Genomic DNA, 10,827 nt, shown 5'->3' with positions numbered 1-10,827 from the left:
AAATGTACCAAATTTTCAATCAATAGCTAATCGGGAAAATTCCGGGAAATGCTGCGGATGACTTGGTAGTGCTTAGGCTAGCCCAAATACGTGGCCAATACCTTGCGATAGCCAATCAATAGCTAATCGATAACCAATCACTAATCAATAAATTCCTGAAATTGCTGGGGTTTGCCTTGGTAGTGCTTAGCCTAGCCCAAACGCCAACTAGCTAGGTGACCATTAGCTCCCCTGTCTCTTTAGCATTGCGCCTCCAGTTCAAGCTACATTATAACTTTTTTGTACTATCAATTTTGGTTTCACTTTTAGGTGTTCTTTCATTCTGAATGAGTGAATTCTGGGGTTTTACTTGCGACAACCACGATTTGATGAGGCACGTCGTAGCGGGACATATTCTCGCTTTAATATACCTCCCCGAACTTTAATTAAACCTTCCGAAAGCAACATCAATAGTTTATTCTGTAGAACAATTTGTCTACATTAGACTTTTACGTCTACTTATCGACGGTATGCAAAAAAATACAAACCAGTAATATCGGTTTACAATATAAAAGTAACGCTTTCCCAACCATACGGAACGTCATCTACGGTATACTTTTGCAGACTCGGCATCGAAGTCAATTATCAACGTCGACGTTAAACAATTACCAGCATGCACCTACCACTGAATAACCGCCAACTCCTGGAACTTAGTAAAGAAGTTGACTCTATGTTAAACTTATCGTCCGGTAACTGACGATGCATAACGGCATTTTATTTGCTGCTCAAAACTAAATACTAAGCGTCTGCGAATACCGAATAGTCAATTTTGAATTGAATATCGAATCGAATCAAGAACAAAAAAAGTCGGATGTGCAATCGAATATTGAAAATTAGAAAATTTAGCACATCTTAGAACAAATTTTATGCAAAAAATCCAACTGCTGCAGATACCAGTGTCGCAAAGCCGGTCGCCATACGCTGCGACTATCGCGCATAAATCGCCGCGAATAAATGTACAGTCTGGCATGCTTTTATTGCGATAACAATTATATGGGCACTCCAAGCGGATTTCTCCCTTCGGCGTCGACGTCGCCGTGAGGTTCTGTATGAAGTCCAAGGGCGACATAATCATCGCCGTGCGCCGTATGCTGTATGTGTGAGTGAAAGCACGCGCGGGACGCGCGCTTTCACTCGTGCATCGATCTGCGTGCTTGAACCAACGCCGCCTTGATACCACAAGGCTGACGCACTTCGATCCGTGACGTCATGCTACCTTTCCTGACTGCCATAGAAGCTAATAGGGATGCTTCTGAAGAAGCCGCGGTGATTTTGACGTCACCGCCTTCGTCAAACCGGCCTCGGCCATGGATATTTTGGTCCAAATAACAAGACGTCACAAAGTAGAGTGCACAGGTCTGCTATTCAGGAGGCGTTGCATGTACGCGCATATTCTATATGGTCTGCGTACCTTCGGTTGGCTAAAGCCCGGCCCACATGGGACGAACATTCACGGCGAACTTCGCGCGGTCCGCACCAGCGCGGCGGTACGCCAGCGTGCCGCCGCCGTGCTGCACCCACATGCGGCGAAAAACAGGCAGCCGCAGCCGCCGACACGATTTCAGTGTTCCTAGAAACAGCGTGATTCGATTCCCAGTAACATGCAGTGAAAAAATAGTTTTGCACGAGTATCTGCAACTGAATCATCATTGTGCAACTGAACCATATTGGTCGCGCCTGGACGGCTGTGATGGACGGCGGTGCGCGCAGCTTTTGTCCCTTTGTTCGCTCTAGGCTCTTTGGCTGGCTAGCCGAGTCAAATGCGCCGGCAGGAAGTCGGACACCACCACGCCCTGATTGGTCCGCGCTGACATCCTTCATTAGCCGCTTCCGGCGAGTGGTTGCCCGCCTGCGAACATATCTAGCCCGCCTTGATCGACGGCGAACAGCCGCCGGCCGCGGGGCGGACGCCGCACGCGGCCGTTCGCCAGTTTTTCGTAAGAAAATCGCTCCATGTGGGTCGGGCTTAATCTGTCTGATATTCGCATATGCGTTCCGTACACTTCGCACTTTCCATACGCGAACATTTGTCAGCATTCCCTCTGCCCGCACCTCCTATGGGAATTGTGCCGCTCGTTTGTGTGGTCGTACCTTGCATCTACAGAGACCGTACGCTGTGGAACGGCTGCATGTGTCACGGGTACCGAGATAAGCCGTGTACATCCAAAATACCAAATATTCGAACAACCAAATTGTACAGATTTGATTCCCGAGTGTAATTATTTGAACGATCATTATTCAGTTAATGTTAGTATACTTGGGCATTCGCGCACACCCACAAAATACAATTTTCTTTAAAAATTGCATCATATACTAAATACCTTGTTTTATTTCTCACACAACTAACTTTTTATTAAATTACACAGACTCTTTCCCCCTGTTTCATTGCCTCTCGATCATCTGCTACTACCTCAGTATAATTTTACGTCAGCAGTTTCCGTGCAGTTTTTCTTGCTTCCACTTTCATGTCGATGACTCAGACTTTCATGATATCATTATTATCTCCAATTTTCATCGTGGCAATGCCACTTCGTTTTTGTCTTCTTGTGCATTATATCAGCTGTAGGTAATTAACAATAAACACAAAAGTTGCAGTGAGAGTCTTTCCGTCATTCTCGACCTATAGATTTCACGGTTCAAGTTTCACTAGAGCATGTCTTTAGAGCTTTATAATTTTTCATCGTGCGCAAACCCTGGTCATGGGAAATCTGCTCATGCATTAAATCAACTTCGATACAATTGACGTACAGTATCCATCATCCTACAAGACATTCAACTGCATATGTAAAAATGTGCTCGTCTGTTGAATACAGCCCTATGTGACTGTTCACGTATTCATTACTGTAATTATATGACACACACGAGACTACAAATTTTTTTTAACAAGCCACGCATCGTCGCCCTGATTCTCCTCGGCGGTAACTATTTTTGTCCAACTTTGATTCCCGAGATAACAACGAACGGTACTGTTGTCTTCTAGACAAAACTAGATACCAGATTTTTTCACATTCTCCACGTTGTTCGTTGCGTCCAACATAGTGGCTAAAATTCATCCCTCAGCTTTTGCTTACCTTTGTGAATTTGCAGTAAAAATGGCGTTGAGCAACTTTGTCTATATTAGTACATGTCATATCGCGTCTCTCATTTGCAGCAGGGATGATAATGTCGAAGAGCAATTCGACAATGTCGGAACAAGTTGTGAACGTGCTTTTTAAAAGGTGCAGAGATCTGCCTTTCATTTTCCTTAATTCTTTCACGGGCTTACTTCATGTAGTGGAAAAATGAATGTTATTTTGCTTTTCTGTTGAGGAATAAATAGAATAAATTTCTTCTTTAAGTTTGTATTTCTTAGAAAATGTATGATCGGGATATAATGGTGGAGAGTATGCTTCGCATGGCCCAATAGACACACAGAAAGTAAATAAATTTTATAATTTCTCTTCATATCTTTTATTTTCACTTCAGCATAATTGCATACCTTCTCTTCATGTCATTTAAAACCAACCGGAACTGTTCTCGCAAAATACACATATTACTGAGATATAATGATGGGAAGTATACCTCCCGTGGCCGCAGAACTGAAATTATTTTACTGCGACAGCAGTTAAGGGCCCGAAATTGGGTTTGCCTTGTCTGTCCTGTCCGTCCGTCCAGTTTGCTACACTGACCACGACCATTGTCGCCATCGATGACACGCAACGACGCTTTCAGTCGTCGTTAGGCTACCCTCGTCATATTTAGCTTCACAACAAACACAAAGCGTGAATGAAAAAAAAACTTCTGCCCAACAGCCTCCACTGGGATTCGAGCCCATACCAGTGAATCAATGTGGACATGCCAGTCGAGCGCACTAACGCAATCTTTTTTTATTTCATGGTATTTCTTAGAGTAGCATGTAACACCATACAATACTGACCAACTGTGCATAGTCCCAGAATGGCGGGAACAATGACAGTCACGCACAGAAGCGGCACAGTAACAAGCACTGTTCATGCTTTAGGAGAAAATGCAGGTTCTGCTTACAAGGGTCGTAAGGATAAGCACCTCATCAAAATGGGGTACCAGTCCGGTTGAGTGTCACGTTCATCATTTTATATGTTTTAGGTGCACAGCCACTTAAACAAAACGCAGCCTTGCAGGCACAATCTGTTTGGTGATGCCGCTTATCATTTATTCTTTCCACAAACTATGCACTACCGTGACGTAAAAAATTTCAAAAAGTACACTATCATCAGAGAACGACAGCTGGTATCGCACAGTATGAGGATATATAGAGTCCAGGGGAGGACATCCCAAAATGTGATAGTGTCATTGCAGCTAAGAAACCAACGTTCTGGTCCATCACAAGGACGACAGTTTACAGTAGACGGAAAAGGTACCCTTTTTCTGTGACCAGGTTTTTATCGATAAGGCTTCACTACGAAGTTTACAAATATATTTTACAGAAAGGTGAATATGTACATTTTGCGAACTCGCTGTAGTAAATTGTGGCCTGGCCAGTCAGTTATCTAAAAGGCAGGCGGTAATAGTATGGAGCATCAGACAGCAGTTATCTCTGTATAACGTTTTACGCGGTACGGAGTACAAGTACTCAGTGGAAAACCAAACTGTCAGGAAACAAACCGTAAAGTAAGCCTTATGCATGGACCCCCACAAGCATAAGCACAAAGAACATTTTGAAGTATCTTGGCATGCCACTAGACGCATAGAGATTGGACGCGGACTATTGTAAAACACGAGTTTCTGTGATGTGTTTCTTGTACTATTCGATCGCCACATCTATAGCGGGCTCCTAGCCTGCTGAGGTTTTACGATAGCTGTTTCGCGCTAATCATGACATTTAAGCCAACATTTTTCTCCGATCGTGCTGCCCCAAGCCATCGCTGTGACTTGTAGGATGATGGATACTGTACTTCACATGTGTCGAAGTTGATGTAATGCATGAGCAAATTTCGGATGACGAGGGTGTGCGCACGATGAAAAATTATAAAGCTCTAAAGACATGCTCTGGTGAAACTTGAACCGCGAAATCTATAGGTCGGGAATGACGGAAGTACTCTCTCACTGAGACTTTTGTGTTTAGTGTTAATTATTTACAGCTGATACATGCACAAGAAGAGAAAAGTGAAGTGCTATTGCTATGATAAAAATTGGAGATAATAATCATTCCATGAAAGTCTGAGTCATCGACATGAAAGTGAAAGCAAGGAAAACTGAACAGTAACTGCATGCTTACGTAAACTTATATTGAGGTAGCAGCAGAGGATCGAGAGGCAATGAAACATGGGGAAATAGTCTGTGTAATTCGATAAAAAGTTAGTTGCGTGAGAAATGAACAAGGTATTTAGTATACAATCCCGTTTTTAACGAAAATGGTATTTTGTGGGTGTGCCCGAATGCTCAAGTATAGTTACACGAATCAAATAATGCTCTTTGCCTTCACCTCCTGATGATGATGCTACTGCAGCTTTAACAGCCACGATAAACAACGATCTCAAAGCTTTTCGGCCGCCCTTTTGTCGCCTTGCTTCGCATTGAAAGCGGTGGCAGTTCCAAGGAACGGCACTGCCCATACCTCATGTCTACCGCGGAGCGGAAAATCGTCGAGCAAAATGTCGCCGACATGCTCAAGAACAACATTATTCGGCCGTCATCAAGCTCTTGCTCGTCGCCTGTTGCGCTAGACAGAAATAAGGACGGTTCTGTATGATTTTGCGTTGATTATTGAGCACTCAATAACATCACGCGCAAGGACGTATACCAGATGCCAGGACCTGACGATGCCTTTGACTCCCTCTATGGTGCTACATATTTCTCAAGTCTCTGATCCGGTTATCGGCAAACGCCAATGCACGAAGCAAACAAGGCCAAAACCGCCTTTGCAACACCAGTCGGACATTACGAATTCAACATAATGCCCTTGGGTTGTGTAACGCTACTGCAACTTTTGAACGTATGGTAGACGCAGTTCTACGTGGTATTTAGTGGAAAACCTGCTTGTCTGATCTTGACGATTTCATTATCTCTTCTTCCACTTTTCACCCGCACCAGCAGCAGTTGGACGGTTTTGACCTCCACTTCTCAGGCTGGTCTTCAGCTGAACACTAAAAGGTGCAGATTTTCCAGCAAGACAACCAGAGTGTTGGGCCATGCACCTTGTCAGCAAGGACGGCGTCCATCCAGACCTTGAGAAGATTGCTGCAGTGCCTCGTTTTCCTTGCCCCGAACATCAGAACCACTTGCGGAGCTTCCTCGGTCTCGCGTCTGACTTCGGGTACTTTATGGGTCGCTTCGCAAACATAGCATCGCCGATGCACAAGCTGTTGGCCTGAGGCACTCTTTCCACTTGGACTGACGGCTGTGAGTCTGCTTTTCAAGCCCCCAAGCATGCCTTAACATCCGACCTCGTTCTCTGTCACTTCGATAAAAGCGCACCTACCCTTTTTTAACGATGCTGGTGGCCACGGGATCGGTGCCATCCCCTTGCAACGTGTCAACATTTCACGAGAGAGAATTGTTGCGTGTGGAAGTTGCACGCTAATGGCTTCGGAACAGAACTACCCCATAACAGAACAGGAATGTCTTGCTGTAGTTTAGGCCGCACAAAAATCCCGGCCCTCTCTTTATAGACGCCATTGTACCATTGTTACTGACAATCACGCGCTGTGCTGGTTGTCATCGCTGAAAAATATGTCCGCATGCCTTGGGCGCTAGGCACACTGGTTGCAAGAATTTCATTTTCATGTGATAACCAAGTCCAGCAAGAAACATTAAGGTTCGGACGCTCTCTCGCTGCCTCCTGCTGCTAATATCTACGAGCATATCACTACATTACACTTCACGAGGCCATGAGGCTACGTCATGACTGACGTTGTTACAACTAGCCGCGATCGACACGCTGCCCTCAAATCGCTGCACAGAGTTCGCCTCTTATGAACGTGCTCACCCATACTGGCTGACTTCAACACGAAACTAAGGAAAAAGCATGCTGAGGAACAGGCAAGCGGCAACTACGACCTCAACTTTCGGAAGAGTATATGAGTTTATGTTGGTAGAATTTGTGGAAAGGAGTTCACTCCAAATAGCAATACCACCTTAAGGAAGTGCCATAACAGGAAGTGGACCTAGGAAAGCTGTAATGGGGAAACAAGAAATGAAAAAATATATCATACTATGTGCCAACAGTAGAACTGTGCAGCCTGTCCAAGTGTTAGGTAGGGTAAAGGGCGGTGATCATAGTTTGGTGGGGTCACGGATCGCCCTCAACTTGAAAACGAGCAAAACTAGTCAAAAGTAAACAGGACAACCTAGACGAAGCCAGGGTTAGAGAACTTCTGAATTTTTAGTGAAACCTCAAAGTCGTCGCGTAAATGTGACGTGACGAGTTTCAAATCTTATTCTCGTATTGCGGCTGTTCATTTATGTTTTTTTTTTCTTTTGATGCCAGATAACTCCTCAAAACTTTATATATGGAGCCCTTGCGTTATTCAAAATGCAATGCAGTCTGCTTTTCTATATTGAAAAACTGTTGACTATATATCCCCGAAAATTCTATTAAAATCCATGACGTCTTCGCGAGTCAGTGCGGGGAACTTCAGGCATAACCAGGATATCGTTTTCGCGGTTTTATTTTTCTTTCTGCCTTACTTTTCATAGTATTTTCGCCATTTGTAAAGTGTAGTGTACTAATAGGCAAAACTTTTCTTTGGACCAGTGCCGCTGAGCAGTATAAACAGCACAGCGGAGGCTACCAGGCGCTGATGAGTGCGCATGTGGTGAAATGGCCTCGTCGGCGAGGACGCGCGTGCACCTAAATCCATGTTGAAAGGTAAGCGGACGCACGAAAACGGTGATGTTGATGTTGTTTATTCACATCACCTTGGAAACGGGGCGGAAAATAAATTATCTGCTAGTCTGTTTGATTCATTCAGGTTTCCCTCTAAGTACAAAATCCGTGGAATTTTTTTTATTTCTTCCTCGACACCTTAACAACACTCAACGTTTACGACCCCTCCTAGCCACACTGACAGCTTTAAAGCAGCTGTAAAACTGCTATAAAACAGCTGTGTTAGTTTTCTTAAAGTTCCTGTTCTATATCATAACGCCGACGACGACGAGTGACCCAGATTGCGAATCCCGGCATTAATAAAACCCTGATGCCAGCGTTGCCGGCGGTGTACTGACATCATCTGATATCGCATTTTCTAGACTCAATATTGATATGTTCCTAACAAGGAAAGTTCCATCTGGGTATCCAAATGTCAATGTGAAAACGCATGAACGAGCGAGGAACTTGGATGATTCACCGTTCTGTGACCGTTCCTTTCGGAGCAATTTTATTAGGGCGGGGATAATGTAAAGCTATTCCAATCTTTTTTTTTATTATTCCAAATCAGCCATTAGGCCTCCGTGATAGGTCAAAACGGCTCGAGCCTCGCCCATATTGGCGGGAGCCGCGGCCGACGTGGATGATTTGTTTAGTTAAAAATAACATTGTTAAATGAGAATAATTTTTGTAATGATGTTATTGTGTCCATGTGGCATCGAAGGTTGCAAGTCCGACGCAGACTTCCATTTATTTGGAAGCAATATTGTGTTGTGAGAGTGGTGTTATATTTTATTTCCTTTGTGTAAACATGCATGTTCTATAGCGCATGGCGTTTATGCTTTACGTATAAGTACTGCGTGCACCCTGCATCCCCCTTCCAGTGCTGTGTCTTCATGGCACGGCAAGTTTTATTGCGATAGCAATTATATGAATACACCAGGCGACATTTCTGCCGTCGCCGTGAGCCTCCGTATGAAGTTAGAGGGCGATAACAGCGTATGCTGTATGTGCTAGTGACAGCCGTGCGAGGGCTGAGCCGATGATGGTGGCTCGAATCTCGCTCGAGCAGGGGAGGAAGCACGCCGTCTTCCGTCACACGCAAGGGGGGGGGGGGGGGGAGGGGGGGTTGGTTCTACTCCGGCGCTGATTGCGTATGGCGCGGCAACGCGGGCCCTATCTTGAAAACGATCTGCGATGGGAATACAGTGCGCCGAGTGCTGATAGCTTCGTGTGCGCTGTGTTCTCGCCGCTTAGTTCGCGTTATATTGCAACCAGTTGCCATCACACATCGCTACATAAACAAACATCACGAAATTTCAAGACCCCATTCGTGATAACCTACAGGCAACCATCCTTAATTAATAATCCACTGGTTTGTTCTTGTCTCAATGTGATTATTATGGAACTACCATTCTTGTGTTTAAACGTATTTTGAATTTTGACTCTATTTACTGTACTGTATACTTGTGCTATGTACTTTAATCCTTGCCGAACTTTATTATTTTCTTTGACAATTTTCTTCATTTGTTCTCCTGTAAGAAGCAATTAATCAAGTTATTACGTTTCCGTGTTGTTCATGTAACGTGTGCATATATATGCAATAGCTAGCTGTATCCATCTTTTGTACCTTTTCTACTGCATTATGTTTTATAAATTTTGTACACGCCTGCACTGCTACTTTGTTAATTATGGTTGGCTTGGAATCATATTCACATATTATAACTTTATGTGTGCAAGAACCCCCCCCCCCTATATAATACCCTAAGCCAGAGTGCCTTTAGGGGCAACATGAACAAATAAATAAATATGCACGAAACCATGTGTCACTTGTGGGGTGGATAAATATAGTTTCCTGATTACCAGCGCGAAAAGAGATTAGACGAAAGCTTAGGTCAATGAGGAAGTTAATTAATGTGACCGCCAGGAGCTAAGCTCTCTAGTACATGTGCAATGTTCTTGCAAGTACTTTGCGTTAATGGCAAACTTTAGAAACAAAATTGCAGCAACAAATTTACAACACCACAAAGCCCCTAGTATATAGAAGTGTTTCACGCAGATAAATAAAATGTATGTGTTTACGGCTAGCATGAAAATCATAACCAAATCTTATGCAAACGTTCTGTAGTAGGCATGACACCGGTATCTTGTATACGTATAACATTAGCTTATTCCAACAATTATTAAGGAATCTGGAAACACTGATCGCGTCCACCATCTTTGTCGCGGCGTAGTTGAGAGGATGGGAACATCAAAATTGGATTTAACCGCTCTTTATGCGCATGCGTGTGGGGTAGTGGCTGCTAGTGAAAAATTTGGTGATTTTTGGTCCCCGGGATTTCTCTTCGCTAGGTACTACGGGGGAGAACGTTCTCTACTCGGTCCGTCCTCTAGCAGAGCTGGTAACATATATTTTGCGGCTGGCGCGGCGAAGAAGTCATGCTCGAGGTGAGTTTGTTGCATTTTGTTGTGACGGTATCATCTTAAATTTTGGAGTTTGCAGGGCGATGTGTTTTAAAGTGAGGTGTCTTCTCGGATGACTTTATTGGTAAAGCATTACGTCGTGCCGATGCATTGTCTATTAGCATCGTTGCGCATACCACATACTTCAGGAATTTTGCGGTAACGGGAACAGTTTCTGAATTCAGCTGTTTGCACTTTGTATGTGACAGTAAGAAAACGGAACGTCGACATGCACTTTAATAGCATTGTGACTAAGTGGCTAAGGTCATTGTGACAGCTGTACAGCGACACTGGCAAAACATTATGCCGCACCAATGTTTACGAAAACGCTTCGATGAATTGAAACACATTTATTTCTGTATCTTAAAGTAAGAAAAATGCTCATCGTTATGCAACATTTCATAGCCGTAAATATAGACCCTTGTGAAAGCTGTACAGCAAGCATTGAGCGACCAAGTTGTGCAGATTCGTTGTTATTCTGAGGTGCGCCTGCACATGTA

This window comes from Dermacentor silvarum, chromosome 9, assembly GCF_013339745.2.
Source record: "Dermacentor silvarum isolate Dsil-2018 chromosome 9, BIME_Dsil_1.4, whole genome shotgun sequence".
Taxonomy (NCBI): Eukaryota; Metazoa; Arthropoda; class Arachnida; order Ixodida; family Ixodidae; genus Dermacentor; species Dermacentor silvarum.
The sequence above is the reverse complement of the archived record's forward strand: the minus strand, read 5'-3'. Positions refer to the sequence as shown.